The sequence below is a fragment of the Spermophilus citellus genome (genome assembly GCF_964194105.1).
Source record: "Spermophilus citellus genome assembly, chromosome: 1".
Lineage (NCBI taxonomy): Eukaryota > Metazoa > Chordata > Mammalia > Rodentia > Sciuridae > Spermophilus > Spermophilus citellus.
Window position 1 is genome coordinate 34,382,873 of NC_138182.1, and position 21,449 is coordinate 34,404,321.

General features: G+C 33.9%; 1 long non-coding RNA gene across 1 annotated transcript in view; it reads right to left on the reverse strand.

The window, feature by feature from the left end:
• Positions 1-21,113, reverse strand: part of LOC308650096 — a 123,874-nt gene extending 102,761 nt beyond the window's left edge. Inside the window, exons 1-2 of the long non-coding RNA XR_014022247.1 lie at positions 21,005-21,113; positions 16,951-17,003 (exon numbers count right to left, since the gene is read on the reverse strand). This is a non-coding gene — a long non-coding RNA (uncharacterized lncRNA). The remainder of the gene's footprint in view (positions 1-16,950; positions 17,004-21,004) is intronic.
• Between the last annotated feature and the right edge of the window lie 336 nt (positions 21,114-21,449).

The window sequence follows — 21,449 nt, forward strand, 5'->3', positions numbered from 1 at the left end:
ATAGAGAAATTATATTAGTTATATAGAAATGGTAGAAACTATGTAATGATTATTCAGATTTGCTTTGTAAATTGTACGGATTTAGGAAATATCTCCTGAAAGTATTTTTCCAAACTATGTACAAAGTATCAGATCAAATGACTATCCATTATATTTTTCATCCTTGGTTTAATTTATAAGGAAGCAATTTGTCTCTCAAGGAAAAAAATATGATTATTGTGATATGTCAATAGGAATTAGGTGACTCTTTATATAGGCAACTAAAAATACAAATCACCAAAATATGGGCCAACTACCACTCTAGCTGCTGGAGATGTAAACCAATTAAGATACTGTCTCTGTTGATGATATTATAGTCATAGATAAGGTACAAAAGAATTAGAAAGTATGTATCTTGGCCTTAATTTGAAAAGGACAAACTAAATTGCAGACTTTCAGTTTAAACTTTGACATGTAGTTGGTTGGAAAACATGACTACTTCTTGTGGGGAAAAAAACTGGGAAAACTAAAAATCAGTCATTTTTTACCCCAACAGAAAACTGGGGGCTCCGAACAAATTGCAAGTCCAAAATTCTAGGCAGACAGACACACACAGGAATCATAAACACTACCTACTACATCAGGAGTCATGGAAACCATAAACTGATAAGAATACTAGAATGGTAAATCTCATGAGTTGCTAGAGGCTGGATATGAACTATCTTGAGAGTAACAACTCTTTCTGCTGCACATGGTCCCCAAAACATTGTGGGCCTTATCTCTAGGAATCCCACCAGGTTTTCATGGTAATCTGAGAAAGCCCCCAGCCTGTCTCTAGCAGGAGGGGAACGACTCACTGTGGGATACACTCCCAGACCCCACTCCACAGCATATACTCTATAGGGAAAAACACTTTACCTTTGACTTATTCTAGCCTGAGGAAGGAAATACTTCACACTCCAGCCCCCTATGGCCTTCTGTCTCACCTAATTCGAGGGCGGGATACAGTTAACAGGGGTCAGAACATGAAGAAAATGGATTAAGAGCACTGCAGCCAGAAGAGCTAAACCACGGGTTTTAGTGGGCCCTGACACACAGTGCACAACAACTTATATTTGATTGTAAAATTACAGGCCATTCTCCATTCCCCACCCCTTACCACCAATACATCAGGGCTCCCCAGGATGATAACAGTGGATTAGAGCTTTAACAGCTACAAGGCATAGACTGTCTCTGGGGAAGAGTACCTAGAGAAGCCCAAAGTCAGGAGGGAAAATGAAAACAAAGACACTCCAGGAATTTGGAGTCCCTGGCACGCACACATTATGGCATTATTTAGAACAAGTATTAAAAACAAACAGCACCTGGGCAGAATAATGTAAATCCTCACAGCAAAGGCCTGCTTATCTCAGTACTTATTACTCAATACATGCCCAGCATTCAACAAAAAAATAACAAGACATACCAAAAGGCTAGAAAGAAAACAAGCTGAAGAGACAGAGCAGTCCATCATGCCCCAACTCAGATATGACACAGATGCTGGAATCCTCAAACAAGGAATTTAAAATAACCATGATAATATGTTAAGAAATGTAATAGAAAAAGTCGACGACATTGGAGCACAGATGGGTGGCAAGCAGAGAGACAAAAACGCAAAGTAAAAGAAAGGAAACGTTCAAAATCAAAATCCATTTTTAACAATTGTAATGGAAGTCAGGAATGTTTCTAATATGCTTAATAGTAGATTAAACACAGATGAAGAAAATAAAAATCCATGACCTGAAGACAGTCAAATTTCCCAACCTGAAATGAAAAAGAAAAAAAAATAAAACTGGATAAAGAACAGACCATCTGTGGGACAATTTCAGTGGTGTATCAAATGCTATTGTTCCAAAGCACAAAGCAGAGAATTGTAGAATGTTAATGAAGGACACCAAAGTGTGGGTCTAAGAAATTCAGAGATAAAGAGAAAAAGATAGATGGAAAAAATATAGGATGTACAAGAACAGACCCTTGGAAAAATAAAGAAGGAGCAAATGAAGAGGAAGTACCAAAAATGAAAAGAAAATAATCTTGTCTAGAAACCAACAGAGATGGTTCCTAAGAAGGTAAATTTGGTCACCGGTAGGAAAATTGGACAGAGTTCAAACGTGAGGTTATGAGGAGGTAATTAACTCTGGCTCTTAGTAAAGATGTGAGAAGAAATTTTCTCTCACGATGCACATTTCTTTTATAGTAACCCACGGTTACCATATTTTAGAGTAATTCTGCTCAGTCAATGTTGTTAAGAGTGAGACTGAGCCCATCTCTCACTTCAGCCCTAAAGATACAACTCTGGCCAGTGTTTGACTCAGTATACAACCTGAGTTGAATCAATGGGATTTTCCCTTGTACAATTTCAGGAATGAGACCTTTTTTATTTGTTAGTATTTGAAAGTTGCAAGGGCATTATAAATTGTGTTCTAGGCCAGCCTGTCCCAGCATAAAACAAAAATGATGTGAGAGGGAACACTTCTTTATCTGATTGCAGCTTTTGACTGTCTGTCTGTCTGTAAGTGAATACAGATTCTGTTTTTAGTAACTAAAGTCATAAATAAAAAAATAGAACATTGTTGTACTTACAGAGAAGAGTATTAATAGATTGGCTAGAATAAAATTCAGATATTTGTTAAAGAAGGAATGAAGGCAGGGAAAGTGAAAGCAGTCAATCAATGGTACTCTTTAAAAAAAGAGTTTGAACAATAAATGGGAGAAGTAAGCAAGCAGAAGCATGTTCTGGGAACATTTTTCAGAACACTTTTTGTTGTTTTCTTAAGAACTAAGAACTTTTCAGGATGGAAAGAGAATGGAAAAAAACAAGAGGGAAGATTCAAGAAAAAGAAAATTTGATGTAGTTACATTTATATTGTCTTGAAATGCTTTTCTTTGTAGGCAGTAACTTCTGATAGGAAGTATCTGTTATAGCTTGAATATGAGCTGTCCCCCCAAAAGCTCACAAAACAATGTTCAGACATGAAATCATTAATTATGAGAGGTGTAACCTAATCAGTGGTTTGACCCATTTGATGGGTTGATAATATGAAATTATTACTAATGGGTGGTAACTACAGGTAGGTGGGGTGTAGCTTAGTTTATCTTCTCTGTAGTCCCTTCCCTTTCTGTCTCTGCTTCCCAGCTACCATGAGGTGACAGAGTGATTTTCCTCTGCCATTCCCTTCCTCCATGATGTTCTGCCTCACCTTGACTCAGAGCAAAAAAGCGAGCTGACCATGGATTGAACCCCTAAAACACAAAGCCAAAATAAATTCCTTTAAGTTGTCAGGTGTTTTGGTCACAGTGACAAAAAGCTGACTAAAACACTACTAGAACCCTTTTTCAGAGTGACAATCACCTTTCTAAACCTGATTCCTGGAAACACGTTCACAAGTAAATTAAACCAATAGAAAAGAGAAGAAAAAAATCAAAAATAGAAAAAAAGTGAAGGAGATACTTTGTAATTTTAAATATGGTAACTAGTTTGTCATTTAAAAAACAGCTTTCTAGTGTATATTTAATATGCATGTTTTGAATTGCTAACTAGAGATAATTTGTAAGCCTAGGGATCTTATTTAATATTTCATGATTTTTACTCTAGTGCCAGCACAATACTGAAAATGGGTGTTAATAGTTTTAATATGTTGGATCATTTTTTTAAGGTTCTATGGCTTTAAAGATGATGAATTATATAGAGAGTATATTTTAAAGTTTGTACTGAATTAATCTGTATAATTATATTATAAGAACAAGAGGGATCAATAGTAGACCGAAGGCTTCTGGAAACTCCCTGGAGAATCATTGGCAGAGTTCGCTTTGGAAGATTGAAGGAGCAAGTGTCTGATGTCCTGAGGAGATGGCAGGAGTAATCAAGAATTCCTTCAAGGAGAACAGAGCTTGCATCTGCTGCTGCTTCCTTTTCTTCCAACTTTATCCTGTCCAAGCCACCATCCTATTAGATGATGCTGCCCACTTTAAGGAAGGTCTCCACTTTAGATCAATATCCCACATGTCAGTCATTCCTAGACACACCCTCATTAACAAACCCAGAATCCTTTTAATCTTGGGCATCTCTTAATCGAATCAAGTTGACAATTCAGATTAACCATTACAATACTCATACACTTTCTTTTCTGCTGGGAATAGATCCAAGGGCTGCACAAATGCTAGGCAAGCACTCTACCACTGAGCTTCCCATGGGTCGCTCAATAATATTCTTATTTTTATAGAACATATAACTTCATAATTGTAAAATTCAGTCTTCATTTACTCTAGAGAAAGAGGTCTTTGCAATATGTTGCAGAGCACAATAGAAAGTCCTTATTATAACTTGGAAAACAGGAATTTTGAATATATGTGGCCATCAAAACACAATAAAAAGTGAATCGATGTCCAATATAACATTTGTTACTTTATCAAACCTACCTCAATATTTAATATTTAATGTTCCTATTTACTTGTTTTATACTGCCTGAATAATCCTTAAACCAAAACCTAACAAGAACTTAATAAGAAAAGAAAAATATGCTATATGACAAGAATTTAATACCTACAACAAAATGTTAGTAAGTGGAATCTAGGGAAATATGATGTTATAACATGACCAAGAAGGGTTTTCTCAGGAATGAGATTCTGATTGAAAAAATCAATCAATGTAATACAGCACATTAATAGAATAAAACAGAAAAAAAACATATGATTTTTTCAATGGAGGCATAAAAAGCATTAGACAAAATCAATACATATTCAGGAAAAAAAATCTCAACAAACTGAAAATATTTTAATGGGAATAGAAGGGCACATTATTGAGTTGATCAAATGTATATGCAAAGTATATATAGCTGATATCAAAATCAATAATAAAATATTGATTTTTTTCCTTGAGGAGAAAGGTCAAAATGTCTATCATTTTTTATATTTTATGGGAGGTACTATTTAGTACAATAAAGAAAATTTAAAGGACTAAAAGTCATAAAGAATGAAGTAAAAATATATTTATAAAGAATATAGTGGTTACACAAAAGTTGCAAAGAAGTTAACAAAGGAAAAAACAATAACAACAACAGACCTTGTTAGAACAAACTGCACATTTAGCAAACTTATACAAGGACAATGCATAAAGAACAATTATATTTTCAATTTGTAGCCATGAACAATTGGAAATTAAATTTAAATAACAAAATATAAAGTAACATCAAAACCAAAACATTTAGAAAGAAATATAATGAGAGTCTGATTGAAAAATACAAGTGATCTGCGTACTCAAAATGTCAAAATAAAATCAACTTCTGCAAATGGTGTTTTAGTCAACACTTGGTGGCTTATCTGACAATGATTCCATAATATTATATGGACTAGTGACATCAGGGCCATCTTAATCACATTGTTCTGTCCAAACAATATAAAATCACCTGTCACATTTTTCAGAGTATATTCCCATGATTAAGTGATGCATGGCTGTATTTCTGAGAGGAATTCTAAAGTACTTATATAAATGGAAAAAAAATGCCATCCTCATGTATTTGAAGATTCAGTATTATTTAGATGCCAATCCTGACTAAATTTTCAAGACTACACAATACTAATTAAAATGCAAGTGGGATATTTACTGAAATTTTTATGCTGATTCTAAAATGAACATGGACTTCCACATCCATAGCATTGCTGAAAAAGAAAATTGAGATACTTATACCGCCTGGTTTTGTAGATTCCTAGAAGGTATAGGCAGAGGAGCATGGCAAAAAGGAAGGGCATCGAAAATCTGCAAGTATACCTGGTGTTCAGCCACATTGCCCAGGTAATATGATGGAAAAAGGTTGGTTGTGTTTTTTGGTTTTTTATTTGTTATGTTTGCCACGAAACTAGTTCAATTAGATTCCTCTTTGAAAAAAATCTTTGGCCTCAACACTGCCCGTATACCACCCACAAAAACAACTTTGAAATTGATTCTGAGACAAAATGAAAAAGCTTAAAATTATCAGGAGACTAAGAGAAAATATTAAGGAGTAGATATTTGGTCTGAAATTAGGTACCAATTTCTTGTACCAGTTGAAAAAACAACTAGCCATAAATTATAAAATTAAAATTACAAATTAAAAACCTAGCTTTTAAAAATATTGTTAGAAACTCAAAAAGCAAGCCAAAACTATGAAAAACTATTTTAATTCATATATCTGCTAAATATTTACAATTCAATAATAAGAATACAAATATCCAAATAAGGAAATAGACCAATTACTTGAATAAACATTTCACTAAAGCAGATATGTAAGAGGCCAATAAGCATATGAAAATGTTCAATATTAAAAGTCATTCTGGAAATAAAAATTAAAACTACTTTGAGTTACCATTACATAACTATTAGAATGGCTATTTTTTATGATGATATCAAATATTTGCAAGGTAAAGGATTGGAACTTCAGAAATGGCTGATGAAACTGTAAAACAGTACCACTACTTTGTAAATCTCTTTGGCGATTTTTTAAAAAGCTAAACATTCAACTACCAAGCAGATCCACTATTAAAAATTTGTCTGTGGTGGCATAAAAAATATTTGTGTCCAAAACATATGAAAATATTAACAGCAGACTTATTTACACCACTTAAAAACCTGGAGACAACCCAAATGTTCACTAACAATTATGCATATAGGATGGAATACCATTCAGCAATATGCTAACATAAAATAACTTGGATTGAGTGTTATACTGAATTATCTGAATTTGTTAGCTGGTGGGCAGAAATTTAAAAGAGCAATCACCTGTACTTGCTTGAGAACAAGTTGCTGATGGCAATACCCTTTCAAGTTTTATCTTTGTTTCAGATAAAGCCTTCCAGAGAAAACCACAAGGGAACAACTTATATCACCAAAGGACACCTAGCCCCTCTTCTAGGTGACCTAAACTGCTCTGATTACAAGCTCATTATAGTGTTAAATTCTCCGGTTCAGAGATATTCCTCCCCGTCATCTTAAACATGCAATGTGTGAAAAAGCATGTCCTCAAACTAAACATGCTCAGGAACATGCCTGCTTCAATATGCAGTGACAAATCTCTCCAGTATGAACATGTGTGTTCTCCCAAAAAGTCTCTTGCTTCCTTTCTTCAAGAGGACACTGTTCTGGGAGTTTTCCTCCGTGACCTCCTTATTGTACATGTAAGAAATCTTCACTCTTTTATCTCTTGGTTGTGTTTATTGTCATTGCCTCACTAAGGGGCATACTCACTGTGTTTGTTTAAAATGTATCAGAATCATAGTAAATTGCCAAAAGAAATAATTGCAACATCCTTAAAGACAAGGAGACAGTGAAACACCGTGTACCTGAATGGTCCCTTTTTGTTCCCAAAAACCTAGCCAACGTGAGGGAACAATGAGATCAAACCTAGACTGGAAAGTCCATAAACATTTTTTTTTTGAAGAACATGGTTATACAAGCAAACTGAGCAAGCTAATGCTAATGATCAAGGCAATGAACAGACTTAATTTATCTGGGGGGGGGGGGTGCACCACCTCCTTCAATGGTGATGGTGCTGAGTCCCTGTGGAAAGGATATATCTTACTTGTCCAGCTAGTGCCACTGAACAAAATGACGTGAGGAAAAGGAGACACTGCAGCACAGCACCTTGAAGGATGGAGGTGCTATCTGTCCATCCTATCACCACTGAACTCAAGATGGAGCAGTTGCTGACTGCTCATAAACTTTTCCAAATAAATCATGTCTCCCAATTTATCTCCGGACACTTTCCTTGACAATTTTTGCAACCTACCCTGCTGCCCTGGCACAACTGAGCTCTGAACCTGACAATGACAAAAGAGAAAACACCTAAAAAATTAAAATATTTTTGTAGCTTCTAATACCGTTTGGAGAACAACAACAACAAAAGAATGACAACCACACTATGGTATTTACAACATGTGCAAAAATAATTAGGAGCTTTATGAACTGAGAATCTTTCATTGTATGTTTTATTGTTCCAGTTTGATCCAATTTACAGATTAAAAGGTTATATGCCAAATGCCAACATTTTAGTTTGAAAACATTTTAACATACATATTATCTTCTTTCATTGTTACCATTTCATATTGAACGAAAAATCATGCAGAAAAGAAAGCTTCACAGTTTCAATATTGAAACAGGATGTATTTAATTTATTCTTTTCAAGAGACTTCACAGATAATTTAATCAGCTATCAAAGCACACTATTCAGTTTTTTAGTCTCTTTTAAATCAAGGCTGTTTAAACCTAGACTTGCTTAATTTTTAAAAATGTCTTCTTAACAAAGTAAAAAATATTATGTATGTCTATATATAATATAGATTTATAAATATATATTTAAAGCCCATATGTCCAAGTCTGTTCAATAAGAAAGTCAAAGTGCTTCCTGTAATATAATTTGTAATAAGTCTAAGAATTGCTACTCAAAATTGTAACTAAAAATATATTTATAGGAAATCATTTTGTTAGAATGTTTGTGATAGAAAACTGCTATCTGTTCACTCACAGTTGAATGGCATGTTTTTATAGATGATTTTACCCAAAAACCTATGACAACTCATTATGATCTTCCTCTAATTAACTCAAGCACAAGTGAAAGAATGGTATGTATCCTCAAAGTTAAGAACTCAGTGTAATCCCAGTGGCTTAGGAGGCTGAGACAGGAGGATCAAGAGTTCAAAGCCAGCCTCAGCAAAAAAAAATGAGGCACTAAACAACTCAGTGAGACCCTGTCTCTAAATAAAATACAAAATAGGGCTGGGGATGTGGCTCAGTGGTTGAGTGCCCCTGAGTTCAATCCCTGGTATACACTCTCCCCTGCAAAAAGAACCTAGTTAAAAGTACTCTACTTGCAATATTTAAATGTCAAAACAAAACAACTTCAACAAAACCATTAAAAAACAACAAGGACTTTGCCTGTGATAATGGCAGATCACATTGACCCAAAGACACTGCTGACAGCTGTGATGGCAGGGACATTGCTAGAAAGAGATAGGGGATATTAAAGTTATTAGGTTATTTTAAAATATTGTGTTAAAATAACAATAATTATTATAGTAAATTATTATACTAAATAATAATTTACTATGATTCTGATATATTTTAACACAATATTTTTAAATATTTTTAAAATACTGGATTGTAGTCTAAGTTCTCTGAAAATTGGGAATCACATTAGCATTCTAAACTGGGAAACAAACTTTATTAAAATTCTTAGAAAATAAAAATTTCTTAATATATGTATTGGAATTTTTCAGGACAGATGAACTCAATTAGTTGAATTTTATGATGTTCAAGGAGATGAAAATTAAAGTAATGTGAAAAAAAGTGCTAGAAGGCCAAGTAAGTTATGTCTTCGTAGTCAGAGAATTTTAAAACTTTTGGCTTCCATTCCTAAGCTCAGCCTGCTAGACCACACTTCCATAACTCCTAGAATATAAAATCAATTAAAATTCATTTTGTGTCATATATTCAGTCTAAACTACACTGAATGTTTAAATCTGTTTATTTTGTTACCAAAAAAATGAATTTAAAAATGTCCATTGGAAAGTCTTTGAGTCTATCACCTACTAGCTGCCAAGCAGCTGGCCAAGAGATTTTCAATAGTCCAGCAAATTCCAATTTTAGAACCTGTTTTCAGTAGATGTTGGCCTTGGAAGTTTTCAGTGGATGTTGGCCTTGGAAATTCGACATATCTGGAAAGCATCCTAATAATAGAATACATGAATTATTTTTTTCTCCTGCTTAGCTACCAGAAAAATTCAAAATTATAAAAACCTTAACAGATTATGGTGCTGAAGAATCACAACAAAACAAAACAAATTCACTCTTTCCAAATTTTCAGATTTCTCATTCTCCAACAGTTATACAAATTCCTCCCAAATTAAAGCTTAAACCCTATCCATGAGTTAACTGACATTATACGGAGGCTACAGAAGCTTATGCATAAATTACAAAATATCTTTTCATAAAGAAACATAAACTCTTTTAAGCAGGTTCTCATATTTAGTTATTTAATTTTTTTCCTGTTGTATTTCCAGTGGAGACTTATCTTAATCTCTGAAGTGTTATTGATGTGTTTAGACCTTTTATATTCAATGTAATCATCAACATAGTTGCAATTAAATCCACCACGTTATTGGTTTTCCATTTTTCACTTTGGTTCTTTATTTTTTGTTTCTATCTTTTCATCATCCCTTGGGACAGAATGAATTTTTATGGTTACTTTTATCTCTATTATTGGCTGATTATGTATAATTATTTTGTTTTAAGCTTGCTCTACAGATTTTAACACATTTTTATATGGACTATTTGTAAGTAGTTTCCATTTATTTGTATTGAAAGAGATTTTCAATAATGTAAATAAAAATGGAAATTTATTTCTAAAGGGGTATATATACAAAAGAACAGAAGAAAAAAATCTATCAGATTTCTTGTCAGAAAGTTTGCAAGCCAAAAGTTAAGAGTAGCACCTTTAATATGCTAGAAGAAAACTAGAACTCTATATTTAGAATCTTTCAAAAATGGTGAAATAAAAATGTTTCCAGACAAACAGAAGCTGAGATATTTTGTGGACAACAATTTGTATCACATGAAATATTAGGGAAGGTTATTAATACCAGATATCAAAATGAAATTTGGAATGGAAGAAATGATGACTATATGGGTAAATATGAATGATAGTTTGTCTCTTTTTTTAACTCTTTAAAAGTTAATTGTCTAAAGCTTAAGTAATAAAAAGGTGTTGGGTGTTATATGCAGAAACAAAGTGCATGGCATCAATAGGACAAAGGACAACAGGTAGGTATTAGAAGTAACTACACCTAATCCCCCCTGCTAAGAAATTAGATACCACCCTGAACTCTCTGGCCTTAGTAAAGAACACATCTTCCTGTCTTTTGAGAATGTCTGGTCCTGTTGTAGAATCAGGCTGATTAAATCTTATATTTAGAGATATAAGAAAAGGAGGCCAATTCCATTCTAATAAGAAAGGAAGGAAATTTAAGAGTGTACTCGTTTATCCATAGCTAGAACTGGGAGAAAAAAATATACAGTTTTGTGTTATCAGAAAAAAATACCACCTTAGCATAGCACCTCTTCAGCACAGAGGTATTTTCTTCTTGGTGTAGACCTTGAACAAGTAAGAGCACAGAGAACTCTTAACCAACTAAGGTAAGCAGAGCAGTAAGCAAATTCCCCATCCCACTGATTATTTGTTTTGGCTTTGACATGTAACATGCACATTCAGAGGATTGTATTTGCCATTGTATCCCCATTAGCTCTGCGTTAAGGAAAACATCTTCAAGAAAAACAGAGTATTTAAAAAAAAAGAAAAAAGAAAAACAGAGTATTGGCTATCAAACCAGCACACAATGAAACTGCTTTATCATCATTTTTCATGTTTTACTTTAATGAATTCATTGCTATTTTATTAGGAATTTTAGAAAGGATAGAAGGCTAGAACGTCTACTTAAGAGATTGTAAGCATTATCTTATCTTAATCCAGAAATCCATTTCGAAATTTTACTAAATAACCAGAGTTGATTCAGGACAAGTGAATTAGATAACATGTAAGAATCCAAAGGCTGAGTGTTCTCTCTGATATGCAGATGCCAATTCACCATAAGGGGAGGAGAGTAGGGAAGAATAGAAATACTTTGGATTAGACAAAGGGGAATGAAGGGAAGGGAGAGGGAATGGGAATAGGAAAGACAGTAGAATGAGTCAAAACATTACTTTCCTACGTTCACATATGAATGCACGACGACGTAATTCCACATCATGTACAACCAGAAGAATGGGAAGTTTTACACCATGTATGTATAATATGTCAAAATACATTCCGTTGTCATGTAGAACTAAGAAGAAAAACAACAACAAAAAGAATTAGATAGGGAGATTGCTATGGTTTGGACATTGAAAGTCCCCCAAAGGATCACATGTTAAAGCTTGATACCCAGCCTTTGGCACTACTGTGAGTTGTGAAAACGTTAAGAAGTGGGCCTGTCAGAAGTCTTCAGGTCATTGGTGGGGTGCCCTTGAAGCTGACAGTGGGACCCCAGCCTTGTTCTCTTATTCTCCACTTCCCCCAGGCTTTCCCAAGAAGATGTGCTGCCACAGGCCAAAGCAAAATGACCAACTGGTAATGAACTGAAGCCTCTGAAACCACAAACCAAAACAAACCTTCTCTCTTTAGAAACTTATAAAGTTGACTATCTCAGGTATTTTTTTATAGAGAAGGAAACAGACTAACACAGAAGTAGATGGGGCTATGGACACCTGGAGATTAGTTGACTTGCATATAAAAGGTAACAAAGTTGAGCCTTGTGCTATCTCCAAGAATTGGCTAAGCCTGGGAGGGAGAACCTCGCAGCTGCCGGCAATCTTGGTAAGATGTGCAAACATCATAAAACACAGAAAATAAAAGTGTGATTAAGATACACAGAAATACAAATGTACTTTTATTAGCCCTAAACACAAAACCAAACAATAAATATTCTAGAAAAATAGAAGATAACAGTAAGCTTTGAAAAAGCCTTTTGACTTCAATCTTAGGTTGTAAATTAAATGCTCTATATTATGCTTTCCATGAGGAATTATTTATGAATTATGAAATCTATATAGTGTGATCAGATATATTCAAAACAAATGTCTTCAATTCACTATTAATGCTAGGGAAAGTCAAATAAAAAGTTAACATGATTATATTTATGAGCATTACAGTTGAAAAGAGTTAAAAATGAAGAAGAAAAATTTAATAATGTAAATTTCTATTAGAAAGGGTTTTCATTTTCATTGTTGTTGTAGGTGTAATAGAAGTTTGAAGTTCCTATCAATGAGTTAGGATAAAAAAACAAAACAAAACAGGCTAGGGTACCCAATCTCTTAGAAAATAATGACAGTTTTTGATGGTAGTAAAAATAAGACTTTCTGAGTAAAGTTTATTTATTTATCAATCATAAAATAAGTAGGACATAATGAACCAATATTTTATTTTTATCTAAATAATGTAGATCATATTTCTCCAACTGCTTAAAGAAGTAAGGGAGAAATATCCATCTCTCTGTTAATACTCTGATAGCTTCTAGAAGAAATCCTTACCAATTCTAGTTTGTGAACTGGTCATTTACATTGTAAGTCCACCTTTAAACCACTAATCAAAAATAAATAAAAATAATTAATTGACATTTTGTAAGAGAGAATACATTTCAATACCCCAGGACAGCAAGACAAAATGGCTATGAATGTTAAAAAAAATCACGCAAAAATTTTTCAAGAAATTATTATAGATTGTGTATATAGAATTAACTAAACTGAGGTGAACAGAGCTGCAAAAAGACACCCAGAGTTTCAGGTGATAATAACATTGTTACAATATACTAAACTATGTAAGGCAGTTGATTATCTAAGATTTTCAGAATTAATACTGAAAACAGTTAAAATCTGTAACAATTAACAGTTTTTGAATTACCTAGACTATATTATCCTAATATCTAAAATAGCTATCAAGAGCCCAAACTCCCTAATTTCCCATTTTGACACAACTCTTAAACCATGGGTAATGGTTTCACATATACAATTGGGATTTAGAAATCTCCAACTTTTGAATTTTTAAGTTTGCTTTTATTAGTTATACATGACATTAGAATGCATTTATACACTTTGACATATCATACATAGATGGGGTATAATTTTTCATTTTTTTTCTGATTGTACACATTGTAGAATCACATTGGTCATGCATTCATTATGTACATCAGGTAATAATATCTGTTTCCTTCTACTTACCCTTCCTATCCCGATATACACTCCCCTCCACTCCCTTCATTCTGCTCAACCTAATCTAACTATTCTTCCCTAGTCCCCCCACTCCCCTTATTGTGAATTATCATCCGCATATCAGAGAAAACATTTGGCCTTTTGTTATTTGGGATTGGCTTATTTCACTTAGCATGATATTCTCCAACTCATCCATTTACCAGTAAATTTCATCCTTCTTTAAAACTGAGTAATATTCCACTGGAAAAAAAATATCACATTTTCTTTATCCATTTACCTATGGAAGGACACTTAGGTTGGTTCCATAGTTTAGCTATTGTGAATTGAGCTGCTATAAACATTAACGTGGCTGTGTCACTGTAGAATGCTGATTTTAACTCCTTTGGATATAAACCGAGGAGAAGGATAGCTGGTCAAATGGTGGTTCTATTTTGAGTTTTCTGAAGATTCTCCAAACTGCTTTCCATAGTGGTTTCACCAATTTGCAGTCTCACCATCACTTTATGAGTGTACCTTTTCCCCCACATCCTCGCCAATATTTTCTGTTGCTTGTATTCTTGATGATTGCCATTCTGACTGGAGTGAGATGGAATTTTAGAGTAGTTTTCATTTGAATTTCTCTAATTGCTAGAGATGTTGAACATTTTTTCATATATTTGTTGATTGATTGCGTTTCTTCTTCTGTGAAGTGTCTGTTCAGTTTCTTTGCCCATTTATTGATTGGGTTAATTTTTTTATGTTAAATTTTTTGAGTTCTTTATATACCCTAGAGATTAATGCTTTATCTGAGGTGCATGTGAGAAAGATTTTCTCCCAATCTATAGGCTCTCTCATCACATTATTCTTTCTTTTTCTGAGAAGCTTTTTAGTATGAATCCATCTCATTTATTGATTCTTGATTTTACCTCTTGCACTGTAGGAGTCTTGTTAAGGAAGTCAGTTCCTAGGCTGATAGGGTAAAGATTTGGGCCTATCTTTTCTTCTTGTAGACACAGGGTCTCTGTTCTAGTACCTAAGTCTTTTTTCTTTTTTTTTTTTTGGAACTGGGAATTGAACTCAGGGACACTCGACCATAGAGCCACATCCCCAGCCCTATTTTGTATTTCATTTAGAGACAGGGTCTCACTGAGTTGCTTAGTGCCTTGCTGTTGCTGAGGCTGGCTTTGAAGTCACAGTTCACCTGCCTCAGACATTTTCTTCAGTCTCCCAAGGCGTTGCGATTAAGGCATGTGCCACCGTGCCCAGCAATGCCTAAGTCTTTGATCCACTTTTAGTGCAGAGGGAGAGATAGAGGTTTAATTTCATTTTGTTACATGTGGATTTCCATTTTTCCCAGCATCACTTATTGAATAGGCTATCTTTTCTCCAGTGAATGTTTTTGGAACCTTTGTCCTGTATAACTGTATTTGTGTGAGTTTGTCTCTGTGTCTTTTATTCTCTATCACTGTTCTACATGTCTGTTTTGGTGCCAATACCATGCTGTTATAACTTTAAAGTATACTAAACTATGTAAGTACCCATATGTACTTTGGCTAATAGAATTGCATCAAAAATGCTTCCATAAGTCTGATCCTATATACCAAGGATCATAAACTCAAATGACTGCAGAAGACTAACAAAAAACATAAAGGTTTGATAGGAACAATAGGTATTGAACCATATGGATCTGTTCCAAATGTAATATGCACTTAGCTGTACTGTGTAGAACAACCCCAAAACTCCCAGAGCCACTTGCCACCAGCATACCACCTCTGTTCTATACATCACCATCTCTATCACTATGGAAGCTGCCAGAAAGGTTAATAACAATGAGCAATGTTGTATCTGTAAGTATAAAATTCTGAAAGAGTCAGTAGTGAGGTTTCTAATGCAAGGTCTCTGATTCAGAATGTCACATGTTACAGAAAGTAATGGTGAAGGAACATGTGAGGATATTCACATATTTTTATTCTAATGGCTTCTTTAGTCACACTTGATAAGAATCTTTAATTAGCCTTTTTTAACCTCTGCTTTTACTAGCAGCAGTAAATTGCATGAATTGCCTTGTCCTTTGAACAGACAAGCCTTAAAATAAGAACAACGCAAGAATCTAAGTGTGTAAGTTCCTGCATTAAGAGCTTTTATGAGTGCGGTTAATGGAATCTACAAACATTAGTGCAACTGGAAAGTATTACCAATCTGTAATATTTTTAAGCAAAGATGAATTCATTCAACAAATATTGTCTGTGTACCTGCTGTATGGCAGATATTTATTCTAGGTTCTGGGAAATCAGCAAAAACTCATTGAGAAGCTCATTAAATGAGTTTATTAATTCAATTACTTGTAGTTTAAACAATTAATAATCAAAAAATAACTTGCATGGGCTCAAATTAGGTAAGTTTTGTAAAACTACATTTGTAACTGTGTTTTTCCACAGTCTCTCAAAAACCACCAGGGTTACCTTGGGCCTGTGCGTCACCTCAGAAACAACTGAATTCATCCTGAATGCTAAATGCCTTATTATAGAAATAAAATGTGGCTGTAATTGCAAAAGACTTAAAAAATGGCAATATGCTGCATAAATATAAAAGAAGATTATCAATCACTGTTTCTTGCTTTGATTAAGGATGATGGAGAATTATAAATGAAAATTTTTATATATCCAAGATCAACAATATCAAATTGAAAATAACTTTACTATTTTAATGGTAATTAAGCAGTATTTCTGAATTCATATCATTGCAACTTGTGATGCAATTTTTAGACAATTAAGATGTCACACTGCTTTTAATCCTTTCAAAGAGTCTCAGAGAATAAGCCACATCTGACAATTAGTAACATTTAACAACAACCGGAAATTCTCTTCTTCTATCACCTTATTTATTGTTAGGGCAAAACATGAAAAATGAAGCATTAAAGGAAAAACAAATATCATCTGATACTATTAAAGAAACCCAAGAAATAAATATTAGTTAAATATGAATCTAGGACAAGAATTCACAAAATAGAATATTATAGAACAGTAAAATTTAAAAAATTAAGGAAAAGACAATTTTGTTCTTTCTTTAAATCACATATTTTTTATCATGTGTTGACTAGTCCATTCAATTTGTCAAAATTAAAATATTTCCAGTAAATATGGAAATTACTTTTTTCTTTCTTAGTGACTGGGCATTTTACTTACCATTTGGCGGCATCATGTTTCAGTTTGAAGTATATTTTCACTCCATGTTTGAACTGTAAATTAATATGAATTATGTCATTATTCTTTCTAATTTTATTTTTATAATTTATTTTATTTTTAAAATAAACTAGTTTCTTTTCTAAATAACATGCTAAGTTATCCACATGTCTCCTATTTTTTGTTGATTTTTAAAATCCTTCCTTTACTGACATTTTTATTTTCTTATAACATTAAAACTTTATTTCATAAAGGCCTTGGGTCATTATTTGGCATTATTACAAATAATACTTTGCTAAGGGAGAGAAACTTTCACAGGGTAGTGTGGATTTATATGCTATTTGCTTCTTGTATAATTTAACTTCTGCTACAAAATGGATTAATTTATAAGATAACTCTCTGATAGATTGATGTGAAAGTAAAGCAATAAATGAAGATTTGGGTAGAAGAATTTTAGACAGAAATGAGAACTACAATCCATACTCCCATCCCCACAGCCCAATGTGGTGTATCATAAAGTGGTGCATGTCTTCAATTCACAATGGCACATGTTCAATGGATTAATTTTTTTAGGGGGGGGATGGGTACTAGGGATTGAACTCAGGGGCACTGGACCACTGAGCCACATCCCCAGCCCTATTTTGTATTTGATTTAGAGACAGGGTCCTACTGAGTTGCTTAAAGTCTTGCTTTTCCTGAGGCTGGCTTTGAACTTGCTATCTTCCTCCCTCAGCCTCCCCAGCTGCTGGAATTACAGGCATGTGCCACCATGCCTGGCTTTCAATGGATTAATTTTATAGAGCTGTTCTGATGTGAGAATGATCTCTTGCCAAATTTATCTATATCTCCACATTTAGAAATATGATTCATTTTTTAATCCTAAATATTTATTGTTGGATAATAACAGACTATACATATAATTTTAAAAAATTTACATCATATTGTAACCTTTAATATTAAGAAACTAAAACCAAATTATCACCATGTGAAATTACTTCAATATATATTTCATGTCTACACAGTGAGTTAAGAAATCATAGTTAATTAGATAATATCTGTTCAACAGGTAAATTCAACGCAGATATTACAGTCATAAATACATTCAGATATAGCCATGTTGAATTAGCAATTCAAATACAAAGAGTGCTATAGCTATCGATGACACAATTTCTCAGGAAGTTAAGTAAATCTAATACACAATTTTTACTCTCTTCTATACTGAACATACTATTGTGAATCCCTTAGTACCCTGCCCACTAAAAATTATGTATCATTCTCAGTCATTTGTTGTTGTAACTATTTTATTTCTTTTAGTTTGGAGGATTTTTTTTAAGATAAGCTCTTTCGTTGAAATGTAACACACATAAAGTACACAGCTTGACAAGCTTTCACATAGTGAACATACGATAAGCACCCTTTAGTTCAAGAAACATTATGGAACCAAGGATGCCCCTCTTTTTCCCCATCTGAGTCACTATATAGGTAGGTAGATAGATAGATAGATAGATAGATAGATAGATAGATAGATAGATAGATAGAGTGTGTGTGTGTGTGTGTGTGTGTGTGTGTGTGTGTGTAACAATCAAATCAGGAGAATAAGCATTTCCATCTAATCTTTTTCATGTATTGGAAACTTCTCACTCTTCTGGTCATTTTGAAATATATCATAGATTATTTTAGTAAATAGTTAAAACACTGTGCTAAAGAATAACCAAACATTATTCCTCCACTGAGTTTGGTGCCTCTTACTGAACTTCTTTCCATTCTTTCTCATTCTGCCCTTCCCAGTCTTTAGCAATCATTATTCCCTTTCATTCTTCTACAAAATCAACTTATTCATTCAACAAATGAGTGAGATTATGTGGTATTTGAGATCTTGATCAATTTTAAGTCATTACTGTTATCATTGCCCCAATGATATTAGTGCCTTTTAGCGTACTGTGAGTAAAGATAATAGAATAAAATGACAAATTATTTACTCAGACATATAGCAACTTATTATGAATTGATCAAGGCATAATTTTATAACATGAAGTATTTGAAATAGAAGATCCTAAGATTTACCCCACTGTGATCTCTTTAGGATGACATAATTTGACTATCAGGTGGTCTTAGTCATAACAATACATACAACCATACAAGGTGAAAAAGTTTAAGAAGGTGATTTTTTTTTTGGCATCCAAATATTGCATGTTTTCTATTTTACTTAAACCTTCCTAAATAAATAATTATTAAAATAAATTTTAGTCCTCAAGTCTTGTAATCCTCACAGAAATTTCATTTCCTTCTGATTCCATTCTGATAATGAGAAATTCATATGCTTTTGCAAATAGAATATCAGTATGTTTCACAGTGAGATCTAATATGGTCACACTGTACTTGCGCAATCATTTCTGTCTCTACATGATATGAATTGGATCTCTTCCAAAACCCATTGGGCCATTTATCCCATTTCTTGTCTTAAAATATTACATTTGCCACTTATCTTCTAAAATTTCTGTTTATATCCATCAAATATATTGTAGCATTTTAGCTTTTCAGTAAATCAGAAAGTCCTTGTTTTGTTATAAAAATTGAAAACTTAAAATGCCTTAGGAACGTTTTAAAAACTAAAAAAGTATAAATGAATCCATTTATAAAAATCCATTTATAATTTCCTTTCTTATGAAAAAAATCAGAAGGATCTAGAAATTATGCTGACTCTGAGAACACACATGTAAGAAGCTAGAGCTAGAGAATTGAGATGAGAAAGAATTCTAAATATTTTGAAATAGGTACTTTTTGATATGTTTTGAGAATATAATATTGTATGTTCACTATGTGAAAGCTTGTCAAGCTGTGTACTTTATATTTCTTTTGTTATTTTGACATGTGTACTCCAAAGAGGAATATGAATCTGAGTACTTAACCTCCTTGGATATGACTTTACTACTTTATATAATACAATAGAAATTCACTAATAAAAGTATATTTTTCTCTTTAGTATTTGTCACATTTTATACAGGAGCAGAAACCAACCTGTGAATAACTGAATGTATTGTTTTACTTTAAAAATGTAATATTTATTAAAAATAAAGACTAGATAATGTATACTAATCTCTCCATTGTTATTTGGCTAGCTGATGTTATCAGTAGGCTTATCTTTACTGCCATTCTCAAACATCATAGTCATTCCCACAAATTTTGTAGTTTTAGTTATGAAAGGTGTAACTATTGTCCCCCAAATCTATCAATATTTGCTTCCATCTTTGTATATGGCAAGACCTACAATTTTGAAAGTGAAGATAATGTTCCTGCAAATTTTGGTCAAAATCAGAACTCTCCTTTGGAAGATCTCACTACAGAAAGCAGCTAAAAATTTGGCAAAGATGAAACTGGTCTTCAGCACCTCCACTATAATTTCTTGCCTGCTAGTCTCTTAGACATTTCACCTTAAGATCTAATTCATATTCTAGGCAAGGGATCTACCACTGAGCCACAACTCCAGCCCCCCAACTCATATTCTAAAGATAACTACATCTCTCCATTAATTTAGTGCCTACCTTTTTTTCTGTTTTGTTTATTCATTGCAATATTTCTTAAAAAGCTAATTACAAATACTTTGAAAGTAATGCTTATTTTATAGAGAGGTTTACATTTGTATGAAGTTTAGAGGACAGCCCTCTTGCCTCATTATACAAGCACTACCAACTGTTAACTAGTGGGCTGGCACCTCCCTGTCTTACTGGTTTTGAGATCCCCCAGAGTTTAGCTTAGTGACTGGCACCCAGAAAGGATTCAAAGTTCATCGTTAAACTGAAGAAATGCAGCTGATGACTGGCAATCTAGAACTCCGGGTTTATTTCTATTAATGAACTACTAACATCTTCTATTCAATCTTTTCAGCTGGAGTCCAAATCGCTCAAGTACTGGGATCTTTTCTTTCTTAAACACCTGAGCATGAGACTTCACATATACTATTTGTCCTTGATAACACTCTTATTTGTTGAAACTTAATAGAACTCAGTATTGGAAAGTAAAATATGAAGAATAAAATAAGAGGAATTAAAAAACGTACAGTAGGATTGGGATACTGGAAAGGCAAAAGAAAATGTTTGACAAAGTAAGGTTAAGAGTCCAGTTTCTTGAGCATCTTTGGAGCTTTCCGGTGTGCAGGTTGCCTCGCAACATTGGGAAAGGCCCCGCCCACCACCGCCCCTGCCCCCGAGTCCCGCCCCTGCCCCCGAGTCCCGCCCCTGCCCCCGAGTCCCGCCCCTGCCCCCGAGTCCCGCCCCTGCCCCCGAGTCCCGCCCCTGCCCCCGAGTCCCGCCCCTGCCCCCGAGTCCCGCCCCTGCCCCCGAGTCCCGCCCCTGACCCACTCGCACCTCCTGGGTCTAGTGGATTTCCTTACTTCCGACCCAACCTCCCAGTAGAGCCTAGGGTCCTACTCTCTATGCTCAGACGTATTGTGCCTTACTAAAAATGTAACATAAATTAACTGAACTTAGAAAAACAGTATTTGT